The sequence below is a fragment of the Papio anubis genome, chromosome 7 (genome assembly GCF_008728515.1).
Source record: "Papio anubis isolate 15944 chromosome 7, Panubis1.0, whole genome shotgun sequence".
Classification (NCBI taxonomy): domain Eukaryota; kingdom Metazoa; phylum Chordata; class Mammalia; order Primates; family Cercopithecidae; genus Papio; species Papio anubis.
This window is the reverse complement of record NC_044982.1, coordinates 154,083,356-154,109,750: the sequence shown is the minus strand read 5'-3', so window position 1 is coordinate 154,109,750 and position 26,395 is coordinate 154,083,356. Positions and strand designations below refer to the sequence as shown.

Below are 26,395 nucleotides of genomic sequence, written 5' to 3'. Positions count from 1 at the left end.
GTCTTTGCCCATCTTAATCTCTCAGTATGCCAAGCTCTCAGCAGCCTCAGGGCTGCCAATCATGGTGTTCTTTCTGCTTACGATGTGTTTGCCTTCTGTGCTTCCTGCAACTGGCTCCTTCCCAGAATTAAATGTCATCACTGTTCTACTCTCCCTACTCTTTTAAAGTAGGTTTCTTAATAACAGCCCTCTTCAGCCAAACATAAACTTTCCACAATTTGTAATTATACAATGGGTTACTTATTTGCTCTTCTGTCTCTTGTGCTTGCTAATTATAAGTTTATCTGTCCTGTTCATGACTATATAAACTATGCCTGGCACAGTATCTGTCACACTGCAGACTCTCAAAAATGGGCTGAATAAATTTTCTCTATTATCCTTTTTATTGCTATTCCCCTATTATATAGTTGTCGGTTTAGGATTGACTCTCCTGACTACGTTGTGAGATCTTTAAGCCAGGAGACCGTCTCTTGTCTTTGCTCGGCACAGTATCTGACACACTGTGGGCCTATTCACAAAGAATGAATGGTTAAGATTAGGTACTCAGTAACCTTTTCCCCAAATTGTATTAGATCCGACATATAAAATCAGTGTGGGAGATGTTGTTTAGAGTAAGTAGTCTGGAGAGGTCAAACAACGACATTGCTAATAATAGCAGCAAATTTTGGATAAGGTCTGTTTGGATAACAAACCTCAAATGATGGAAATAGTAGTTAGAAATCACTCAAAGTGAGACTCAAGGGAGCTGACCCTCCCTCTGGATGTCAAAATCTATCAGTGACTTAGCAGTGTGGTCCGTAGAGTGTCTCTCAGATTAGTGACTCCTGACTCCTCCACATAAGTCAGGAGGGCCTAACGGCTGCTTCCTTCACAAGGGTGGTGGGGAGACACATGAGGTCAAGTGTTCCAAGCCCATGTCCTTGGCAGCTCTCCAAGGACAGTGCAAGACTCCCCAGGGCCCTGCTTAGCGCAGCCTGAGAGGCCACAGGCCAACAGTGAAGGTGTTGAAAGACACTGAGATCGAATTCCCTGGGGGAAAAGTATTGCCCTGAGATTTAAGAAAAAAGAGGAAACAAGCCAAAAGGGTATGCTCAGAAACTGATGGAAAGAGTTAATGTCATCAGATCCAACCAAAGGAAATTAAAGGAAGATTCAGTGAAAAGAGGGCAAAACCAGAATCAAAGGATCCCAGGGAAGCACAGACCAATTTAATGAGAAACCAGGAAAGCAGCGAGAAAAACAAAGGAGCCTCTCTTCAGCTATGTTTAATCCAGACTTCTTGCCATTTAATGCTAATGCTTTGCTCCATTCTTAAATCATACCCGCCTAGGAGTTTACCTTGGAGTTTGTATGTAGAAACAAAGAGACACCCATCTTCTCTTAGAACACTACATGACCCCCACACTATCTTCACAATATTTCAGGCACCTTCCAGATAGCATCTTAGCTGTGGAAATGCTATTCTCTTACGTCCTTCCCAGTTTTCCTAGTGCTGGCTCTTTCCAAAGCCGCTCATTCCTATCTCCTTCAACTACTTTTCAGATAAACAAGCTCAGAAAACACACACATTTGGCTACAACTGATGTATTCATTGTGTTCTGAAACGAAGTAGAACTAGAAGAGAATTAGAGGAGGGGATTCAGCGATGGCATGTCCTCAGGCCTGTTGCCACGTCTCCATTAGGCTCTGCATACGTGTTTATTTTTATAGCTCCCTTTCATGAATAGATTGTGTGAGGCAGAAGTCTTCTTTCCAAGGTTCACTTTACTGAGTGGCCTCCAGTCACTCTTTCCAAGAAGAAAGATGGAAAATTATGGTCCAAGCAACTTTACCATCCATCTAGGAACCAAGGGGAATGCTGGACCTCAGCCACTCACCAGCTTAAACTGTCATTTATGAGCAACAAAATGACTGTCTTTGGGTCTTGACAGCATTATCCTGGGCAGAGTTTGTGGCGGTAAGGCCCAGCTAATCACATTTGTCTAATTTTACATTCCCATCACTTTCACAAATGGATTATTACTTACTATTCATTTAAATAAAACAATGATCAAGGAATCTTGTCCTTTTAGATGGAAATCATAACATATAAGAAAATAGCATTAGTTTTCATGTTTGTACCACTTTCTAACGAAAGAGTTATAATCATTTCACATTATTGTCTTGTTCATCTTTTTAATGATCCAATGAAGAAGAAAGGATATACAGGCCGGGCACGGTAGCTCATGCCTGTAATCCCAGTACTTTGGGAGGCCGAGGCGGGCGGATCACAGGTCAGGAGATCAAGACCATCCTGGCTAACACAGTGAAACCCCGTCTCTACTAACAACACAAAAAATTAGCCAGGTGTGGTGGCGGGTGCCTGTAGTCCCAGCTACTTGGGAGGCTGAGGCAAGAGAATGGTGTGAACCCGGGAGGCAGAGCTTGCAGTGAATGGAGATCGTGCCATTGCACTCCAGCCTGGGCGACCGAGCAAGACTCTGTCTCAAAAAAAAAAAAAAAAAAAAGGGAAGGACATACAGATTGCTGGCTCTCCTTTACAGCAGAGGTCCAGAATGATGTGACTACCTTAAGAACAGGAAGTGAAAGAGGTATGGATAAAGGAAAACATCGTTTATTCACACAACTGAATAATGTATAGTGGTTAAAAGTAATTAGACCCAGACCAGGTGTGGTGGTTCACACCTGTAATCCCAGCACTTTGGAAGCCAAGGCAGGCGGGTCACTTGAGGTTGGGAGTTTGAAACCAGCCTGACCAACATGGTGAAATACAAAAATTAGCCGGCGTGGTAGCAGGCGCCTGTAATCCCAGCTACTTGGGAGGCTGAAGCAGGAGAATCACTTGAACCCAGGAGGCAGAGGTTGCAGTGAGCCGAGATTGCACCACTGCACTCCAACCTGGGCAACAGAGCGACACTCTGTCTCAAAAAAAAAAAAAAAAAAAAGTAATCAGATCCATATGTATCAACATGAATAGATATTAAAAATTAGGATGCAGAATAAGCCCAATATGGTTCATCCTTTCTATAGTGCAGAATGTCAGAATTTCTTCTTAATTTGGTAAATTTTGATCACTCCAAGTCATACAAAGGGAAATTCCATTTTCCAAATTAACGAAGCTAATTGAAACGTGATTTTGTAATTCTTTATCATTTAACATGTTTTTGTTCTCACCGGGTTTTTGTAACAGTGAATAGAGTCTAGCTTGGCTGTAAGAGCTAACAATTTGGATAACAGTGCTGCTTTACATCTATTGCACTCTGCAGAGGATGATTCAAAAAAGAGGCTACTCATCTCCCCTGAGGATGAAAGATAAACATTTGCGGTTAAAATATTGTCACGACTCAGACAAAAGGCGGGATTTAGCCCTACCACTTGGCTCGTGTTCCCTCCTAACCAAATCATAATTTTTTAGTAACCTAATAAAATTACTGGGAATAGAAAGCATGCATCCCGACTACTAGAAATATTGATACAACAAAGGAACACGTTAGTAGTTTCAACTTCTTTTACTTAAGGATCTCAGAATTCCTCCCAGTGAACAGGGAGACTGGTAGGTAAAATAGAGTATTTCCTGTTAGATGACCTAAGAAAAAACTCTTTATCTGCTGGCACCTATATACATTTGCTTCACATCAAATGTTTTGTCATCCCCTAGAGGAAAGACACTGGTAGATGGCAAGAATGCTAATATTTGCTTACTTGGAGCAAGAGCAGGCTATTTGGTCACAGACTCAAAATGCAATGTGCAAGAACTCAGAAATTGCATAGCAAAACTCCAGCCCAAATGAAGCAAAATGTCCTTGTCTGCTTCCTCAAGGTCTACTCTAGTTAATACTGATGTAACTAGAGAAATACCCAATAACAAAAATTTGTCACGCAATATCTAGTCTAAGATGGCACAACAATTTATGAGACCAAGTTATTCTTCTTACTAAGTTACAAACACGCAAAAGTTCTGTCAACCTTACAGCTCTTTAGAGGCACGCAATCAGGAGGACCAGACAGACCATCTTCTACTTCCAGCTGCTAGTGTTGCTAGCTGGTGAATAACACAGGTCCCCAGGATACGGGGGTGAAGGACAGTTTTCAAAGACTGAAAGATTTCCTCCAATTTACATTAAAATTAATATTAAGGACTCTCTATGTGGCTGCTGGAGTAGAACGGTGGGAATCAAATCAACAGCCCGTGCCTTCCTTTGAGGCCAGTTTCCTAAAATTGGTTCTCTGTGCCTATACTGCATTAGCTGAAAGCATATGGATGCAATCACATTCCAAGATACCTTATTTGGTGTTGGTATGGACTTGGCATATTGTCTCAGCTTACAAAAGCAATAAGGATTCTCTGACTCCTGCCAATCCATGTAAATCACTCTTATCTGTTTAAAGGGTGAGATTCGTGAGTGATGAAAATAGTCACAACTATTTTGTTACTGGCATATATAACCATGGTCTATATCTAGATAGAACTCTCCAAGGTGTGAGACCTCAGTAGTGGGAAGGGAGACAAGATTTAGACAAATACCCACACAGAAATGAGGGGGGACACATTTGTCCCACGTGGCAGAGTTAGGAGATACTGAATCCAAATTTTGTCCTTATGTAGAGACCTTATGTTGGTTGAGGAAGCAAAATAACTAAATAAGGATTACTTTTATCTGCAACTCATTTTAATGTCTTCTTTATTTTTAAAAGCGAATGGACTGGTGAAGGGAAATTTACTTCTCTGAACTATAATACAGGATCATCCCACATTCAGGCTATCCAAAATTTGGGGGATCTGGAAGGCCAAAGACCAAAAATAAAATAAAGTAAAAAAAAAAAAAAAAAAGTAAATAAAATTACTTGATATGAACTCATAAGTGACAGGAGATTAAAATGTTTTAATTCTTGTGTCTGGCCATATAACTGAGTGCCACTGACCATTAGATAAAGACAGATTTGTAAAAATAATCATCCCTATTGTAAGGGATAGTCACTCCTGACTCACTGTCTTCTATTCTTCATTAGTTTGTTGATTGTTTTTCCCCAGATCACATTTTTGGAGTTGTTCTTTTGGTGAGATAGTGGTTGAAATAGTTTAATTTTCCTTTTTAACTCCTGCTTTCACCTCTAGATGAATCTCCTTTTAGGATGGAATTTCATTCCATTTATGATCTAAATGAGGAGGAACTCCTTTAAATGCTCCTTTCTTTTTTTGGACAGATTCAACCTGTATTTCACGGAGTAACACTGCATCGTAAGTAGAGAGGATACTATAAATAAAGTGAGTGAAATAGACATCTTCTGTCTCGTATCAGCTAAGTAATTTCTCAAATATTTAAAAATTCAGAGAAGTGCCACAGAGGTAACAGAAAGAGGGGCAGTTACATTATTAAGAGTAGAAACCTAATTTTCCCAGGAGTATGTGTAAGAAAAGCCCTCCCTGTCTGAGGAGACGCTGTCATACGAACTCAGATATGAAGAAAGGTGGAGATCAATTAGGGGTGGGAGCAGCAAGGGCCCTGGGGAGTGTTCAAACAGTGCAAATAACATCTAAAGATGGGATGAAGTGTAACCTTTCAGATCTGGAGGGCAGGATCCAAGCCACCAAGAAGTCTAGTGGTTTGTACCCTCTAAATACCCCTCACCACTATAATCTCCCGCCACTTACTCAACCACTTTAGTCCAAGGCACCAAACCCCCACGCTGGATTCTTAACCTGTCCTCACTAAGGTCCTCCTTTAAGTCACATAGATCTAGCCCATCTGAGTTCAATTTCCTCCTTTGTAAATGGAGATAATAATAGTGCTCTCCTCAAGGGTTGTTTTTTCAATGAGAAGCAAGATATTACATAATACCAAACTTGGCTGAGTATTTAATAAATGTTAGTTAATATTATTTTTACTTTTTTTTTGAGACAGGGTCTCGCTGTGTCACCCAGGCTGGAGTGCAGTGGTGCAATCTCAGCTACTGCAACCTCCACCTCCTGGATTCAAGTGATTCTCCTGCCTCAGCCTCCCGAGTAGCTGGGAATACAGGTACCCGGCTAATACTATTGTTAATAATGTAACGTATGTATCATGGAAGCTTGGGAAGTTTTTATAAAATAGGTGGGGCTCGATGGCAGTTTTGAAGGGTATTTGTTGCTTGCCTAGAACACAGGAAGTGGAGCTGGCAGTCCAAGCTCAAGGAGCCCCAGGAGCCAGGGCTTGCAGAGGCTGCAGGGGAGGAAAGTGTGTGGGGGGGGTGGGAAGGCTGGTATTGCATAGGTCCAGGAAGGCAATCATGAGACTCCCTAGACTGCAGGAAAAATCTTTTGTGGGAATAGTAAGCTTGGACAAGTGGACTAGAGACTATGAAGATAACCTCTCACAGACTGACACAAATAATCCGCTCATGCAAATAATCTCAAAGAATTCAGCCTTTTTGTTTTTTTTTCTCTCCTAACTTCTGATTCTTAAGGATGAAGAATGTGGGTGGGGATTCTTGTTCCCAGTGTCAGTAAGTAAAATCTTTTGGTGGGGAAGTATTTTGAATACTTGCAAGGAAAGTTCAATGCTCTCCAAAGTGGAGGTACAAACTGGCACCAGGGATTTCTGTGTACCTACCTAGAAATACAGGGCTTTAATCTACAGCCAATGTGAACTTTTGTAACTCTTTAAAACATCATCATTTCTGAGGGACTTCAGACTCTGTTCCATAGGTCAGCACCAGACCAACACTATAGAGTTCCTGCGACCACTTATGATTTGAAACACAAACTCAGGCTTTGAATGTTTTAAAAACATCCATATAACTATGGGTTGTTTAAAAATAGCTATACCCCAAAGAGTTTATTTCCAACATCTGACATGAATGCATTTCACAGCGATTTGTTATGCAACTAATGGCAGCAGAGAAGACATACGAAAAAACACTGACCCTTCTCAAAGCCCAGTGGATGTAATGCTTTTGTTAATTCTAAATTCCAAGTCTAGGGGTTGTTGGTCTGTCTGTGGTGTATAAAATAAAATGCTATATGCCTGCCTCAACTTTTCTTCTGATGAAGCTGTAATTTGCAAAGGAACTATTGTTCCTGTATGGCTTCCCGAATTTTTCTTCACAGACAACTGTGCTTCGGTGTGGAGAGGGGTTTCAGTGTATTGCCTGTGGAGATGATGCTGTAAGTATTTTCAAAGCAGAGGGGGCCGGGCGCGTGGCTCATGCCTATAATCCCAGCACTTTGGGAGGCTGAGGCGGGCAGATCACGAAGTCAGGAGATCGAGATCATGTTGGTCAACATGGTGAAACCCCGTCTCTACTAAAATACAAAAAATTAGCCAGACATGGTGGCATGTGCCTGTAATCCCAGCTACTTGGGAGGCTGAGGCAGGGGAATCGCTTGAACCCAGGAGGTGGTGGTTGCAGCGAGCCGAGATCGCGCCACTGCACTCCAGCCAGCAGAGGGAAGAGCTTTTTGAGATGGAGACTCAGGTAGTGTTTGGAATTGCCGGTAATTCAAGGCCTGATGATATGGGGGCTGTTTGCTGAAGCTTCTATTTCAACTCTCCTTTATGACCCCAGGTTACCTAAATATGTTGCTTTCTAATGTTTTTTGTGAGAGGTGGGAGGTAGGGTAAACATCAGTCTTAGATTTGTCAATGGGAGAAAAGCAAGGGACAGACTTTTTTGCCACAATTTTGTCCTTCTTCTAAAGCGTTAGCTCCTTCTAAAGTGTTACAACTCCTCCTCTCTCCCCTCCTCCTCTGTGCTGCTCTTCTCCACCGCCATCACTCCCAGCAGTTGTTTATTAAATGCCCACTGCATGCTAGCGTTCTAATTTCTTCTTGTCTCTAATGGTCATATTTTAGGATGTCATTCCTCTACCGACTGCTACCACTTCTAGAGTAATCCTAACCTGTAATTCTTTTCTTAGAGGATAAGTAGAAAATACATAATGGGGGGTTGGGGGGAAATGGATTTGATCTTCAATTAGTGTAACTGATAGGGAGGAAAGGGCTTGGGTTAAGGGAATGTGCTGTGAAACAGCAGCTGTTTTATAAGGGACTCATCTGGAGAAGTGGGGTGTATCCTCTGTTGATAAGGGAGAAGACCCACAGAAAGCCAACTAGCATCAAAACAGCCCCAGGAGCCAAGCACAGAGGAAGTGAGTCTTCTGACCCCCATCATCCAATAAGCCCCGAAATTAGTCCCTACAGGAGATGCGCAACATCCAAGGGAGCAGTCACTCACTCAAGTTCCTGACCCAAAAGTGTGATGGACTTTGTTTTATGGTTTAATGGACTTTTAGCTGAGTTAAAAGGGTTAACAAGTCTGAACATTTCTCTGCAACCTGATGAGATATCCAAGCGTCTTTTTCTCTGAAGGTCTCCATTGAAAATACCACTTACGAGTAACTTCTATGAAGAAAACCTATATGAAAATACCAGAGATGAACCAGCTGCTTTTTTCCCCTGAACTCTTAGCAAATGATCTAAGGGTTTAAATGTATTAAAGGCCTCAATTTCAACTTCTGGAATCAATAGGGCAAACGAATGCGGGCATATTCATTTAAGCATGAATTTGCTGACTCCATTCTTACTCTCTTGGGTTCCTCTATAAGCCCAGACCTTACACTAAAAGGCAGCTACTTCTCACGCTGCAGCAGGATTTTGAGAACCATCACTCTTTGCCATCTTCACCCTGACCCTTCTCATCTTTTTTCTAATTATCAGAACCTCCTGGCATTTATTTCTAATTCACTTGTTTCCTTTCACCAACTTGGGTTAGTTGAGCCCGGACCCTAGCATGCCTGTTTTGTCATACTCTGATGAAAAGCAAATTAAATTCTTGGATGGTAAACTCTCTTTTCTTAAACTTCTGTCTGGTTCTTCAGAAAAAAATTAAAAGTTACATTTATGTTAACATCAACCAAGATATTGAATCCATCTCAGGATCCTACATCCCTTGACCAACAAGCTGATAAAGCTGCCTAACTCATCTCAGTCAACCTCTTCCTCTCACATGGTGTGTGGAATAGAACTTGGTCTCCCTTGGGCTTCAGTAGTAGCAAATTGAGGAAGTAAGATCTTAATTACATATAAACGTATTTCCACCCTATGTTAGCTCTGTTCCCTTGCCCTTTCATTTCAAGCTGCCTCAAGGAGGAAAAAATCAGATAAAACACAAACAAAAGACAGAAAACAGAAGCCCAAGCGCTAAATCAAGACTATTAATAGTTCCTCCAAACAAAGAATCCGACTGCCATCACCCAAGCTCTGTTCATCTAGTTCTTCCTTTCTCCAAATGTGGCTGAAACTCATCTCTCTTTTAGTCCTCTCTTACTCCCACCGTTATTATTTTCAGCCATTCTTTCCCCCAAGAAAAGACAGCAGTATCACAAAGTGAGAAAGTAAAGGAAGGTAACCTAGGTAGCACCTTTCTTTGAACAAATACTTTTCCATCTTTTCCTTATTTCAACTGATCTTGAAAACAGAATCACTGTTTAAAGGGGAGAAGCCCTAGTTACCTCTGATCACCTTGGTTAATTTTAGAACGGGTGCTTCCTACTCACCACACAGAGAAATCTAAGGCTTTTATTCATTTAAACCCTTCAAAATGCTAACATTATGAAACCAAAAACTTTTAAAAGTTTTGCCATTCCCAAACTGCCATGCGGTTGGCTTTGTGGCTTTGGACACTCTCAGAGGGAAGGCATCACCTTTGTTAAGAGTTTGTGAATTTGAATTAGTTTGGGTTTGTTTGGAAGCAGAGCAACATCAGAAAATCCAGACCCTTTCTTCCTAAAAGCACAAGGCTGCTAGTGAGCAGGCCCAGGATTCGGAAGAGCTGGAGGAGAGGGCAGGGCACGGGAATGTCACCCAGCCTGGCTGGGATACGTGTCAGGCCTGACCACATAACCACAGATACTCATGAGCAAGGCAAAGCAGACTATTCAGATAAAACGAAAACTGATTTTAAATAAGAGGCATCCCTTATTTTGTTTATTATTTCTTCTAAATCGTGGCTCTAAAAAAATAAACTTAGAATTATTTTCCTCTTCCAAACTGAAATATCTTTTTCTTCCTGGCTTAGACCACCAACCAGGTTTCTGCCACCGGAAGTGGGGAAAATACTGGATATCCTTTTGAGGAAGCCTGATCAGATGCCCTATTATCCCAGTTTCCAAACCAAAGATGCTTGGAGATGAAGACACATTTTTTTGGTGTGCGTTCCAAGTTGCAACCTCAAAAACTTGGCAGTTTTCTCACCATGGACTGTGATTTCCATGATGTGATGGTTTGCAAGGGTTTCTTTTCAAATAGATGTTATGGGTAATTCCAAGGGAATTCTATTGCAATCCCCCTGAGTTGACAACCTTTCCTTCTTAAGTGTAACTTTGGTGTTTAAATGACCTTGGGACACAGACGAGGAAGATTCCCAGTAGTAAATGTCTGTGTGGTACAAAATGGGAAGGCAGAAAAAGTGAAGCTTGTAAAGTCATGAAAATAAGAACCAAAGAGCTTTTCATGCATTATCTTTCACGCTGTTCTTCTTTTTCTTTCTTTCTTTTTTTTTTTGAGACAGGTTGTCACTCTGTTACCCAGGCCGGAGTGCAGTGGCATGATCGTGGCTCGCTGCAGCCTCAATCTTCTGGGCTCACGTGTTGCTCTCACCTCGGCCTCTCTGTACCTGGGACTATACGTGCATGCTACTATGCCCAGCTAATTTTTAACAATTTTTTTTGTAGGATGTGGCCTCCCTATGTTGCCCAGGCTGGTCTTGAACTCCTGACCATCAAGGGATCCTCCCACTTTAGCCCCCCAAAGTCCTGGGATTACAGGTGTGAGCCACTGCACCTGGCCTACATTGTTCTTTTAATTTACTTTTATTTAGGAGGACAGTACAGCTCACATTTTCTCCTTTTTCACAGGTTCTATTTAGTGTCATTTATAGTAACAGTAATTCATATTCTAACTTAGCTTTACCTCAGCAACTCTTTCTCCCCTTACTTTTAGTCTCAGTACTACAAATGCCTGCATGCTTTCTCCCAGAACAGAGGGCTTCATATTTTTCTCCCTAAGCTGTACATGTCTTACAAACTTGTAAAATGAATGTAAATGAATGTAAAACTTTCCCCTTGTTCGGTGAAGAACAAGATACACCCATGGCTTGAGCATACATCTCCCTCAGTCTCTTTGTCTGTTTTTTCTTTTTTAGAATGCAAAGTATTTTATTTTTAAACTTTCAAAATCTAAAACCAAGCTAGCCTATGTTAAATAATATAGTTTCCGAAGCTGAACGTGCGCACTCGGAGCCCAGTTTTCCACTTGAAATACAAACACAACTTCCTGACGCTCCTCGGTGGGAACACTACTGTTCGACGACCTCTGATTAGATGAACTGATCCATCTCAGTGAGTAACATCCTTTATTTTTTCCTTGGTAAGGGTTTCAAAATTCTAAAATAGGGCTGGGAGCGGTGGCTCAAGCCTGTAATCCCAGCACTTTGGGAGGCCAAGACGGGCGGATCACGAGGTCAGGAGATCGAGATCATCCTGGCTAACACGGTGAAACCCCGTCTCTACTAAAAAATACAAAAAACTAGCCGGGCGAGGTGGCGGGCGCCTGTAGTCCCAGCTACTCGGGAGGCTGAGGCAGGAGAATGGCGTAAACCTGGGAGGCGAAGCTTGCAGTGAGCCGAGATTCAGCCACTGCACTCCAGCCTGGGTGACAGAGCAAGACTCCGTCTCAAAAAAAAAAAAAATTCTAAAATAGATGCTTTTTTTTTTTTTTTAGTTTTACACTGACAATTTCATTCCAAATGTCTCCTGGGAGACACAGACCATGTACAGGAGTCCATCTTCATCCTTCTCACTCTCCTACACCTCCGAGACTGGTGTGGAAACGCTCACCACGCTGTGTCTGTTCGCCACCAGGAGGAAGGCTTGATTAGCGCTGAGCTGTAAGCGCCTTCTAATGATCCTGATGAACTCACTCAGGTTGATGTGGTCCGGTACAAGGAACAGCACTTTATCCAGGGCAGGAAGCTGCTTCTCGAACCCTTGCATGGTTCTGTTACCACCGGGATTTTGGGTGGATGCTGCTCTCGGAGAAGTCGGACTTCTACTCTTTGTTCGAAGGTGCGGTGCGGCCTGAAGGTCTTCTCCAATGTCATGGTGCAGGGATCTGGGTGGCGGTGGTGACATAAGGGTCTGGCGGCTCCCGGGGGTGGCAGTGCAGGGATCTGGGTGGCTCTGGTGACATAAGGGTTCTCTGGCGGCTCCCGGGGGTGGTAGCAGCAGTGACTCTAACTCTGGCGACAGTGACTTCTCTTGTCTCCCTCAGTTTCTTTACTATACGCTTGATCCATCAGAAAGTCTCAAGGCTCTATGCACCTCAGCAATCCCAGTGATAAGGCAAGGGGTTCATGGACTGAGTCCTGAAGCCCTCTTGTGTTTAGAGATTGGGAAGATGAAGAACCAGCCTAGGAGATGGAGGAATGCCCACGAAGTAGAGAGAAGACAAAAGAGGGTTAGGGCCTAAAGCAAGGAAAAGGAGTTTTCAACCCTTCATTTGATCAGCTATATCTAATGCTCCTGAAAGGCGGAGTAAGATTTTGTGTCAGACATAGAGGGTCTTTGAGACTAGAACAGTGTCTGATTCTTTTTTTCCACAGAGTCTCACATATAGTAGATAACTTATAAATGCTGAATGAACAACTGAAAAAGAGTAGTAGTGATCGGTCACAGAGAATGGGATGTGCTCTCTGTTAATTCCCTGCCCATCAACAGATGCCCATCCTAGGGCAAAATGGGAGAAAGATTCTCACTTCCACAGTCCTCCTGCTGAAAGGATCCCAAGTGCTGTTGCCTCATTTATGTAGCACGATCCAGAGACACTTCCAGTCTGAAGAACTTCAAAGGTTTTAGGAGGCTGAGGTGGAGGGCTCAGGAAGGAATGAAGACAAGAGGAAAAGGGATGAATAACCACAATAAAAGGCCGGCGCGTTCACAACAATGCTGGGCAAAGACAATGATTCCTGAATATGAAGGAATCTGGAGAGCGAGTCACAAGAAACCAAAAACATAAGGGGGTGGAGGAGACGCTGAGAGCAAACAGAAAGCTATGAAAGAAGGCAGAGGCTCAAACCGAGGTAAGAGAGAAAAAATTAAAAGCAGAAGCGGGGAAAGAAAAGAAATCAGAGGAGGTGATGCCAACGTATGGAAAAAGAGCAAAAGCAACACAGGGCCATTGCCTTATGCTGAGGACTGAGCGACTGGTGCCTGATCTCTGTGCATCTCAAGAGGAGACAAATGGCAGATTGAGGGGAGCCTCTCTGCATTTTGGATCCAAGAGGAACACATACCAGGCGCGGTGAAATGCTCAAGTAAACACAAACAGCAGCAGCCGCGGGGTTACCAGTGACCTGACTGCAGGCTCTGTCCTCTCCTGGCCTCCAGCCTGAGTGTACAACACACACGCCCGCTTAAAGGGGGAGGGCAAAAATCTCCTGCAACTGGGTGACCTCTGTTGTCAGCATTTGGCTAATTAAGGAAAGATATTACCCTACAGATCTCTATGCCTTGGTCCTACTTCCTGCTCGTTAAAAAATGGTTTAATGAGAAAAAAAAGAAAGGCAACAGAATCCAAATTACTATTTTTTCTCCCAAATGAGCTGAATGGTGGTGGCTGTTGCCAAAACGCTTGAACAATAGGATTGTGACACGAAGACTGAAATCTAAACAACATGAAGAAATCTCGAGAGCCAAGCAGTCCCCATTATCTCATGCTTGCACGACGATAGTCCAGAAGATGAGGGATGAGTCTCCATTTGTGCAAGCAAAGCAGCAGTCCAAGGCCCTGACACAGCCACTAATTGCCCATCTACTTGTTTACACAGCCCAGAGATGGTGACTGGACAAACAGTTCATTTCCTTTGAAACAGGACCAAACTGGGAGGAGCCTGTCACATGGGACAGAGGAGGACTAGGAAGAACTCTCAGGGGAAAGTGCCTCCAGATCAAAGCCAAGGACCGGCCAGCCAAGCAAAGAGGGGTTCAAGTGGCTGGCTTCCCATAGGCAGCTTCAGGTCTACCGCTTTCTGCGCCCTGCCCACCCACTCCTAGCAGAACTGGAACTCCTCTCCCTGGGGACAGGACATTTTGAGCCACTCACATAAAAGTCTCAACTGGCCGGGCGCGGTGGCTCACACTTGTAATCCCAGCACTTTGCGAGGCCGAGGTGGGCGGATCATGAGGTCAGGAGATCGAGACCATCCTGGTTAACGTGGTGAAACCCCGTCTCTACTAAAAATACAAAAAATTAGCTGGGCACAGTGGCGGGCGCCTGTAGTCCCAGCTACTTGGGAGGCTGAGGCAGGAGAATGGCGTGAACCCGGGAGGCGGAGCTTGCAGTGAGCTGAGATCGTGCCACTGCACTCCAGCCTGGGTGACAGAGCCAGACTCCACCTAAATAAAATAAAATAAAAAATAAAAGCCTCAACCAGGAAGCATCAGCACCAACCCAACCTCCAGGCCTTGGCAGCGAGGACAATTGTGTTCAGGTGAACTTCTAGCCCTTTTGGACTTCACTGGATGCTTGGCATTTGCTACACTGGTTCCCATGTTAGTGTTCTCCCTGTCTCGTAGATTGAACTGTAAACAACTTGAACACAAGGGACTTGAAGCGCCTGGGTTCCACAGCAGGACGCTTTACATGTGAAGAGCCATTAGAGAGGAAATGCTTATGGTTGTTAATGATGATAAGCTACTCCAAGCATAGTTTCTTTTATTTGCCTACATCAGAAGCTTGGCTTCTTGAGACAAGAGACTCAGACTTCTCATTTATACTCCTGGCAGGCTGTGGAAATCAATAACGGCTCGCACCCATCAGTGTCCTGGAAGTAGGATTGAGAGAGAAGATTCTCTTGAGAACCTATTTCTCCTCAAAATAAGATTAGGTTTAAAAAAAAATCAGCTGCCCTACTGCTTAGCTCACAGGTGTGGCGCTAATGGCAGCAGCTCAGTCATGAAGTGGGAAAGAACAATTTTAAAAATCCTTGTTAATTTGCTTATAATTAATGCTTATAATGCTTATAAAATAATATCCAGAACTAACGACAGGTACACTGAAGAACTGTATACTTAATGGGAGGAAGACCTACATTGCTAAGTCAGTAAGACCAATTTCCGATTTTTCCCTGTGAGCATTTGCAGAGCCACATATTAGCCACACGAGAAACTAAGAAGAATGAATCCTGCCCGGGAGCAGAACTGCAGCCCCGAAATCCAAAGCGGAATGGGGTGGGGGCAGCTTGAGGTCTCTGGGCGAAACTTGGCACTCCCAGTCCAGGGCGCTGTTCACCCATTAACGTGGCCTCCTCTTGCCACTGCTGTGTTTTAGCCCTTAGTGAGCATCTGTGTGGTTCAGATTTAACCAGACCGAAGGGGCTGTGGTGGTGAGAGGGCAGAGGAAGCTGGAGGAAGAAATGGCTTTTCTTCTGGACAGGACTGAGGACTAAGTCACTTCCAGGATGATCATATTCTCAGGACGAGCCATGCTATGATATTATTTGAATATCTAGCTCCAGGCAGCTCTATTTTTCCCATCTCACTACCAGAAGATTGTAATCACCTGGTATCAGCACATTCAAGATACTACCGAAGACCTAACAGCATGGCTAAAATCTCTCATCTCTGCACATAACTGCGTATAAATGACTAAAACCACTTTGCTCCAGAAACAGAGTAGCTGTGTGAAAGGCATTTTAGAGCACGTGGGATTCCACACACAGGCAAGTTCCAGGGATCTCAGAAGCTAGGCTGTTTCGTTCAGCGCCCAGGAGGCAAAGATCCCAGGGAAAGGCAGTCGTGTGGGCAGGAGGTGGTCCTTGGATGATTAGCGCAGGTGTCCAGGAGGTAGGGGAGGGTATGGGAACGGTACAAACATGACAGAAAGCTGTGCCAGTGGGTCACCATGTCCCATTCGTACAGAACATTGAGTGGACTGTAACTGTGGACAACTGAAATACTGAAAAGAAAACGTGCACACACTGGTTCAATTCTAAACAGTGGTTGAAATAGTTGTTTAAAGAAGAACAGATAATGGCTCATTCCACCCTCCCCAGTCTTTGGAAGATAGACACAGGAGTGTCACACAGTACAAAAGTTTGTATTACACAGAAAGAGGGACTTACATGCAGAAACAAAATTTAAAAACAAACAAACCACCGGCATTTATCACCATTTATCCAGCCAGTGGTTTTCTTTATCCCCTTGGCTATTGCTTTAGACATTTTTGCTTGGAACTTCTCCCCACTTTTTCTGACAGCTCATTGATCTTGGCTTGGAGCATCACAGTTCGTGGGAAACAATACAGGCTACTTTTCTAGCTTATTCCTTCTTAGATGCCTCTTGGATGTTGTCCATTTAATATGTTTGAGAAATACAGAGAGACAAACACATAGTGTTTTAATCTCAGAGTATATGCAGTGTGTCCCTGGAGAAGTCTCATAGATCCAAGGGAATCATTTCATTGAAGTAAGGCTTGTATTTCAAATTGATCCACCTGGAACATGTAATCAAAACTCATGAACTTTAATATAAATTCCAGATTCTGGTCTCTTATCTATATTTTTGGGAACATAACATTGGTAGATAAACTAATTGAAAAAAATTATTTTCAATGTGATTTAGAAATGGCTTTTAACGATTTCTACACATTCCATCGCTCCATCTCAGAAGAAGCAGAGTAGAAAACTGCAGCAAATGGGACTTTAGATTAAAGTCCTAGGAAGTACATTCTGGCTGAGGTGATGGTTCTTGTGTGCTACACTAGGCGTGTAACATGTGGAACTGGGTTCGTGAGGCTCCTATTTATGAAGCTGTATATTTCCTTCTGTGTAGTAACACAGACGGTGATTAAGGAGAATGAGAAAATCCTGTTTCCTGGAAATACCATCCATCCTGGAGGAGTTATGAGAACCAGAAGAGATTTGTATTTTGCTGTTTATCTGACGCTTGAAGATGATACCAATCCATTTTCCTAGGGCAAGCACAAATGGTCAGTTTTATAAATCTTGATGGACTAAGTCAAGTAAAAGCCAGAGCCTACTAGTTAAGAGTCCAGATATCAAGAGACACAAATCTGAGGAACAATCAATTAGACACCGTGGTAGCTCGTCTCCGAGATGTCCATCATCAGCTTTTTCTTTCCCTGCATGTTTGTGCTGTCCTCTAGTTGAGAGGTGGTGTCTATTGCTTCACTCCCTTAAAACCGGGCTGGACTGTGACTTCTCTGAACAACAGTGACGTGATGTTTCATTCCCAGTGTTTGAGAGGATAGGCAATTTCTAATTTCTTTTCCTTGGAACATGTGCTCAGGAAAAAGCCAGTAACTATGTAAGAAGGCTAACGACTGTGAGACCACCATGCTATGAGAAAGTGCAAGCCATGTGGAGTGACTGCGTGGGCTCTCAGAGATGCCCAGCCAAGCCCCACCCTCCATCCACCTGAGCTGAGAAGCTGCAGCCTACAGATGATTTCAATGCCAGCCATAATCTAAATCCAACTTCACAGGAGACCTGAAGCAAGAACCAGCCAGTCAAATCTAGTCAACTCACTAAACTGTGAGAGATAGGCATACATTGTTTTAGCCTACTAAGTTTTGAGGTAGTTATGCACCTGGATCCCTATTGCCAATTGGCTATAATTATCAAATATCCACTGGCAAATATAAGTTCCAGAGGCAAAGACTGTGTTCATTTTGCTCATCATTGCATTCATAACATGCAGCACAGTGCCCAGAACGTAGAAAGCCCTAAACTAATAATACATAACGATTTGTAAAAGTTTATCTGTTCCAGTATGAAAGAAAGCCCCACAGTGAACTGGGTGACATTTTTTAGCCAGTTTCATGACCATAATAACCTTATGGTGGTAGTATTACTACCTCTCTCTTTGAGATGAGGGAACCTCAGCTTTTTTTTTTTTTTTTTTTGAGGAAGTAAGTTTCCCAAGCTCAGAAAGGTCTAAGGGAGAGGGCTGGGCATGGTGGCTAGCGCCTGTAATCCTAGCACTTTGAGAGGCCGAGGCAGGCAGATCACCTGAGGTCGGGAGATCAGGACCATTCTGGCCAACATGGAGAAACCCCAGCTCTACTAAAAATACAAAAAATTAGCCAGGCATGGTGGCACATGCCTGTGATCCCAGCTACTTGGGGGGCTGAGGCAGGAGAATCGCTTGAACTCAGGAAGCGGAGGTTGTGGTGAGCCGAGATCACGCCATTGCACTCCAGCCTGGGCAACAAGAGCAAAACTGTCTCAAAAATAAAAAGAAAGAAAGAAAGGTAGGGGAGAGATTTGAACTCAGGTTTGTGCAATTCTAAAGCCAGGCTCTGTTTATTATAGTCTCCCAGGAGACTACAACAGAAACAATGAGAAAACAATTTGAAAGAGATGCAAAACCCACCCCTTGAATCTTACCCAGGACTATTGAGCTCCATTAATTGCTGTCAACACGCTGGAACTTATTTCACATGAAGCTTAGACCAATTACAATTAATGCCACAGTCATGACTACAAGCTAGAAACCAATGCCAGAGGAAGCTTAAGTTAAAGAAAGCAACGATCACGCACATATATTATGTTAGCAATTAGGCTTAATCCTAGCATCATGAAGCCAAAGGGAATGTATTAAAGAGAGAACAGTGCCCTCCTGGGAAGAAGAGTAATTTCAAATAGACTTTTTAGTGGCTTTCTACATTACCTACTTGAATATATTATGCTCCCCTAGAATTACTATATTACAATTACTCACACCACATTTTATTTATTTCATCAAGGAAATGGGATGGTGCAATGAGCTCAGTGGGCAGATGGTTTGGTTATTTCAATGAATAATTTGAATGTCAACAAGTTGGTGAATGCTAAGATGAAAGGGAAAGTAGTAAATAGCAAAGGTCTCGATGCCTGACTCTGAGATGGAGTAAGGATGAGCTATCAGGACTGGCATTTCACTTCTAGAAGTTGAGCACTCAGGTTTTGCTAAATTTATAAAAGCACATGAACTAACGTCGCATATTTCCTATAACGAGAAAACCAGTTTATCTCTGTTTAAAACAGTTCTGATCTACTCAAACACACATTTTTAATTTTCACTGAAAAATGCTATAAATAAATCAAAATTCAAATAAAAAAACTGGGAGGGAAAGGTAGATCTATTTCTCAATTCAGAAGATTAATAAAAGGATTAAGGAATTAAATAATCACATTCTCTAGCCTCAGCTTACAACTTTTTAAAGGCTCAGTTTCTCAATAAATGGAAAAGCAAATTCTCATTATTCTCCCAATCTGTTTGAAAGCAGAGTTGGGGTGTTACGGTGATTAACAGTGATCAAGGCCCATTAAAGTTGTTAATTATAGTGGCGTTTACTGTCATTTTCCATCATTTTTAGCTACTGAGACAGGGTCTTTGTGGATCCCAAGGATCATGTGTTTGCAGTTCAATTCAGCAGCCACTAGGTGGTAATATTGTTGATTTTGGTAGCCATGGAGTGTGATCTATCAGACCCGCCCTCTTAAATGGAATTATATACATCCCTTATATCATCAAGATGTAACTATAGAAATTATAATTATACTTTAAAATATTTAAAATATTTTAATTGTGAAAAATATAATCCCATATAAAAGTTCCATGCATATCTGGTATCTTTTAATCTTATGCTAATTCTACTTACCTTTTACTCTAATTATATACATGATTATCTTCAAATTATACTTATAACAAAAAGAAAGTGTCAGGCCTTAGAGAAATCCAGCTTATATTCATCGCTTTTGGCTTATTTTTAGAGGAGATGAAAAAGATGCACATAACTTTCCTTCTAAAAGTTATGGCTGTCCTCTGTAGTAAATAATTATTTGCCACTTGAACTTGGAACCACTGCTCTTTGCACCATTGGGTAAGTAAAACTTCTGTGGTTAACTTTTCTGAGACGCACTGTCTGAAGCATCTGATAAGGTTTGGCAAAATGACATAACAGCAGCAGCGGCTGATATACATAGTGCCAGGTTCTGTGCTAACTGCGCCACATACATTAGTCCTGGGTTCCTCCTAGAGCTGCCACAATTCATTTAAGGCCAAATGAATTCAGCAGAAGAAACAGACCTGTATTATTTGAAAGAATGAAAAGATCTTTCCAAAACTGGACATTGTCTACAAAACTATGTATTATATAACATGTATTATGCACAATAACCCCCAGAAGGCAATACAGGTGTTAAGCTCTTCCATTATGAAGAAGACAATAACTGTATAAATTAAACAGAAATCATGTGATAGCACCTTGGATCAATCACTGATGAAAACCTTGCCATAGCTGTCAAGAATCCAAAGAGAAAGTGGTGGCTAGGCCAACAATTACGTGAAGCAATTTATCATGAGAACAGCCATTATGCAAGATGCAGAGCTCAATACTGATTCCATAAAATACTTAAATGCTTGTCACTGCCAATTCTTTACTAATTACAATGGAAACTTTGTTGTTATTGTTGGGAAAGGTAAAAGAGGATCTCTACTAAGACATCAGAAAAGGAATCTTTGAGGTTAAGCTATTACCCAAGGTTAAGGCAAATCTGCTATTTTGATACCTTTCTCCTTTAGATGGTGAAACAAAAATGCTTATTTCTATATACCCACTGGGTCCTGGGACTCAGATAAACTAAGTGGTTCTCTAAGTTAGTAGCATGGCACAGTAATAACGCTGGGATTGAGCTCACCCTGACCTTGAGGAAGTTACCAAGTCCCTCAGATTCAGTTTTCTTATCTGGAAAGTTAGGAATGAAAAAAAATCAGTTTCAAAGGATTGCTGCAAAATTAAATGAAGTGCTACGCACCTGTTCAAGTCCAGTAGTATACTCCCCAATCCTCCCCTCCACACACCAGAACTAAAGATTCAGGAGGAAATTTTCAGTATATGGGTGTTTCCCACAGAGGGTCAAAGTGGGATAATAAGAACGCCTTAAACATAACATATTGTATTTATTAAAGCTTTACAGTTTATATGGTGGTTTCCTATGTTATCTAATTTCATCTTCGTAATGACACTGTGTACTAGATATTTATTACTATTCCCATTTTACAGACAAGAAAAAAAAGGCCCCCAGAACTTAAAATCCTTTGCAAAATCACACAGAAAGGTTAAGTGATGAACCCAGTGTTCAAACCTAGGTCTTCTGACTTCAAGCACAAAGCTCTCTCCCTACATTCAGAACACTTAAAAACACAACGTTTTATTGTGCCTATCGTTACAAAGACCGTATTGCACACTTAAGAATTTGTTAACATGGTAGAATTCATGCTAAGTATTCTTACTAAAATAACAAAAGTTGTATGTATGTAGAAAAAAGTATTGCTTAATCTAATTAAACTAAACAGCTTCTGCACAACAAAAGAAACTAGTATCAGAGTGAACAGGCAATCTACAGAATGGGAGAAAATTTTTGCAATCTACCCATATGACAGAGGCCTAGTATCCAGAATCGACAAGGAACTTAAACAAATTTACAAGAAACAAACAACACCATCAAAAACTGGGCAAAGGAGATGAACAGACAATTCTCAAAAGAAGACATTTATGTGACCAACAAACATGAGAACAAGTTCAACATCACTGATCATTAGAGAAATGCAAATCAAAACCACAATGAGATACCATCTCCCACTAGTCAGAATGGCGATTAAAAAGTCAAGAAAAAATAGGTGCTGGTGGGGAAGTGGAGAGATACACTTTTACACTGTTGGTGGGAATGTAAATTAGTTCAACCATTGTGAAAGACAGTGGCAATTCCTCAAGGATCTAGAACCAAAAATACCATTTGACCCAGCAATCCCATTATTAAGTATACACCCAAAGGATTATAAATCATTCTGCTATAAAGACGCATGCACACATATGTTTACTGCAGCACTATTTACAATAGCAAAGACTTGGAACCAACCCAAATGCCCACTGATGACAGACTGGATAAAGAAAATGTGGCACATATACACCATGGAATAGTATGCAGCCACAAACAAGGATGAGTTCATGTCCTTGGCAGGGACATGGATGAAGCTGGAAACCATCATCCTCAGCAAACTAACACAGGAACAGAAAATCAAACACTGCTTGTTCTCACCCATAAGTGGGAGTTGAACAATGACAACACATGGACACAGGGAGGGGAACATCACACACTGAGGCCTGTTGGGGGATGCGGGGCAAGGGGAGGGAGAACATTAGGACAAATACCTAACACATGCAGGGCTTAAAACCTAGATGACGGGTTGATAGGTGCAGCAAACCACCACGGCACACGGATCCCTATATAACAAACCTGCTCATTCTGCATATGTATCCCAGAATTTAAAGTAAAATTTTAAAAAAAGGAAAAAGTATTGCTTAAAGAAAATAAAACAGATATTTATATTTAAAAACCCTTTTTAAAACAAAAAGTATATATGTAGTCACGATAGTGAGAGATAATCAGAACATGGCTCAGTATCATGACTAAGACTTCAGAGGTTACTAAAACTCTTCTTTAGGGAAACACAACTTAGTCTCCTCCTAGTTCTTCCAAAACAAACTAATGAAATGTGAAAAGCATGAATTTACTAGTGGACAACAAGGTCTATACATAGAAAGAAAGAGCCTGACTGACTTGGCTCCATCCCCTTCTTCTACGTGGGGACATTTCCAGTTATCAGAAAGAGGTTAATGCAACTGCAGCTCCAGAGTCTCATCAGACTATCTTGGATTCTGCCATGATGAAAGGGAAATGAAGAGATTACCCGAGAACACCACCATGAGGTTGTCCTTAGTAACACTTTCATTCTTACACGGGTAAGGGCCTTACTCGGAGTCGTAAAAATCAATTTAAAGTACAGTCCCCTGTTCTACCAAAGCAAGCAAATAATCTGGTTCCATAAGGTTGGAAAGATGTAGGGGTGGGTGTGTGTGTGTGTGTGTGTGTGTGTGTGTGTGTGTGTAAATGCTGCTGCTGCTCTAGGAAAGACACTGTAAGAGTTAATGATATTTATCTGACAAATAATATCTTATCTCTAAACACAACCACTAGCATCTCTCTTCTACTTGCATGTCGTTCTGACACAGTGTTTAAAAACAGGAAACAAGGCTGGGCGCGGTGGCTCACACCTGTAATCCCAGCACTTTGGGAGGCTGGGGCGGGTGGATCACTTGAAGTCAGGAATTCCAGAAAAACAGGAGACAAACTCTTAAAAAAATTAGAGTTAAGGCCTAAAATGCATATACCCATGGAAGAGGCCAGATCCTGACAATGATCCCAAGACACAAATGACTGAGATTTGCTTCTGTTTGTGATTAGGTTTAAAGGATGGTCTGTGTCAGGGTAATCTGAGGGAAGATCTTTACTCTCTCACTTTGGTATATTCATAAAAGTGTACATTGAAGCACCCGTGTAATCAAGAGCCCTAATGAAATAAAGAACAGGATTACGGCAATAAGAAAAAAAAAGATGAGGAATAGGTAAAACACCCTACATACTGGGGGCCTCTTCTTGACCAGTTCTTGATCATAATGTGAATTAGGATTCATGTTACATACCTAATAATAACATCACGAAAGTGTGATGCCTGAAACTGAAGTGATGATGGACCCATGAGCAAAATAAGTGAAGTCAATCCAAGTCAAGGAGAAAGAACTTTGGGGCTCCAGCAGATTCATGTGTGTGCATGTGTGTGTGGGTGACTGGACTGTCTTGAGCTCTCAATGCGTTTAAACATTTCCATGCATTTTCTCATTGACTGGGAGGATTCCACTGGAGAGCGCTATCCAGAGCGATGTTAAAGAAGGGAGCCACAGGGAAGAAACCAAGGTAACTAGCTCATAGATCTGGCTCCATAAGGGACCTTCAGATTTCCTTCTAAGTTGTCCGGTCCAGCACCCAATGAAAGTAATGAGGCTGTGAGTAAGACCATTTGGTTTCCAATTCTAGGTCTGGGTGGCTAAGGGACCCCAGTTGGCATAATAACGGGGAAGCAATGAATAGGAAGCAGAATCTTGGAGGAAAAATGTGAAGTGCAAAGTACTCTAGAAAGTTAGTTGTTCAAAAAAAATTTTTGTTTAATATTTAAGAGGTATTCATTGGTTAAAACCCCCAAATTTATGAAAAATCTGCATACACCTATGAACCTCATTTGCCTATTTTCTACCTCCTGCAGCAATGAACCTGTCTGATAAGTTTTAGGGGTAATGGTCTAAATATTTAATAATAACTTAGGTACTAACTAGCAGAACACGCAACCTGTATGGGTGTTATGGTGAGGACCAGCTGAATATCCCTCTTAGGTTAGTTTTTTTTTTTTTTTTTAGACGGAGTCTTGCTCTGTTGCCTAGGCTGGAGTGCAGTGGTGTGATCTCGGCTCACTGCAAGCTCTGACTCCCAGGTTCACATCATTCTCCTGCCTCAGCCTCCCAAGTAGTCGGAACTACAGGCGCTCGCCACCACACCCAGCTAATTTTTTTTAAATTTTATTTTTAGTAGACACTGGGTTTCACCGTGTTAGCCAGGGTGTTCTCGATCTCCTGACCTCATGATCCGCCTGCCTCAGCCTCCCAAAGTGCTGGGATTACACGCGTGAGCCACCGCGCCCGGTCAGTCTTAGGTTAGTTCTTATTTGTTCTCACTGTTAGGTAGCATTCATTTTTTGCTTCATCTTTTATCTGAATGATAAAATAATATACCTAATAATAACATAATTACTCTTCTGACCCTTGCTTTTATCCACTTAAACATATACATTAGGGATCCTTCCAGGTCAATACATATAGACTTTTTTTTTTTTTTTAAACAGATGCTTAGTATTCCACTGTATGGAAATACCATAATTTAACAACTCCATTACTGGATGGTCATTAGAAACTGACTTCAGGGGGAAACCATAAGCTCTTTGCAGGAATTTCTGGAAAAAAAAAAATCCCCTCTAGCCCTTTTAGATAAAAGCCTACTTAATAGATCTCTGATAAAATAGCTTTGTTTTTTTTTTTTTTTTGGAGAAGTCTCACTCTGTGGCCCAGGCTGGAGTGCAGTGGTATGATCCTGACTCACTGCAACTTCTGCTTCCCGGGTTCAAGCAATTCTCCTGTCTCAGCCTCCAGAGCAGCTGGGATTCCAGGTGCACACCACCATGCCCGGCTAATTTTTGTATTTTTAGTAGAGATGGGGTTTTATCATGTTGGCCAGGCTGGTTTTGAACTCCTGACCTCAGGTGATCCACCCGCCTTGGCCTCTCAAAGTGCAGGGATTACAGGCCTGAGCCACTGCACCTAGCCAAATAGTTTTCTTCATCTTCCATGGATTACTGCTCTGTTACTTAAGTGGTCCGGAAGTCACAAGAGATTATCTTAATTCTTGGCCATGTGATGATCTTTGGAACCATGACTGTTGGTATTTTCTTGAGTAGCAGTGGGGTATACAAGAACCCATTTTGGCTCATGCAGAGTGCATGTTCTCCAGCCATATTTCTTCTTTCCACAAGCTTTGTAAAGAATGGCAGAATTATTTCCCTCACAGGTTACACTGCTCAGATTACTGACCTTTCCTGATCTCTGTAACCTTAGTGGTTGAATATGGTGATTCAGATTGCTTTGTTTCTACATTTCTGGGGGTTGAAGTGAAGAAATTACATAATAACCTGCTCTTATTTTGCAACTTAGAGATTTAAGTATGACCTTTGTCAATCTAATCTGACCCAAGTATTTACTAAGAATAGATTATATGCATATGCCCAACATAGAAAGATGATTCTATATCCAGGAGGTCTGATCACAGAAATGTACTATTGACCAAAAATGTACCTCTCCAGATTCTGGGATGATTCAGCAATTCGGAAAGGATTTAAACAGAAAACCGAGGGAGGGCGAAAAAGTAGCCTCCAGGTACTTTACACAATTTAAATTGTTTGTTCATAAATTCAACAAATAATTATTAACACCTATCATGGGACAGGCTGAGCCTATATTATGTTGGCACAAGTAAGTGAACAGGACAAAACAGACACAGTCCCAGCTGTCATGGAATACTCATCTGTTTATATAAATCCTTTTGCATTCAATATAGAAAATCAGAATTATTGCTTTTGTTTATTTAAGTCTGGTAAATTTATCTATTTTTTACTAGAAAACATATTTTTTTTTTAACTTTTATTTTAGGTTTGGGGGTACATGTGAAGGTTTGTTACACAGGTAAAATAAAACAATTTTTGATATTAAGAATATCTCTAATCTAGCCGGGCGTGGTGGCGGTCGCCTGTAGTCCCAGCTACTCGGAAGGCTGAGGCAGGCGAATGGCAGGAACCCAGGAGGCGGAGCTTGCAGTGAGCCGAGATCGGGCCACTGCACTCCAGCCTGGGCGA

The 26,395-nt window shown here is 41.9% G+C and overlaps 1 protein-coding gene and 1 pseudogene across 8 annotated transcripts in view; both read right to left on the bottom strand.

The window, feature by feature from the left end:
• FMN1 (formin 1) overlaps positions 1-26,395 on the bottom strand; it is a 419,748-nt gene that overhangs the window by 57,537 nt on the left and 335,816 nt on the right. The gene's annotated exons all lie outside the window — the stretch shown is intronic.
• LOC108586678 lies at positions 11,720-14,215 on the bottom strand (annotated as a pseudogene).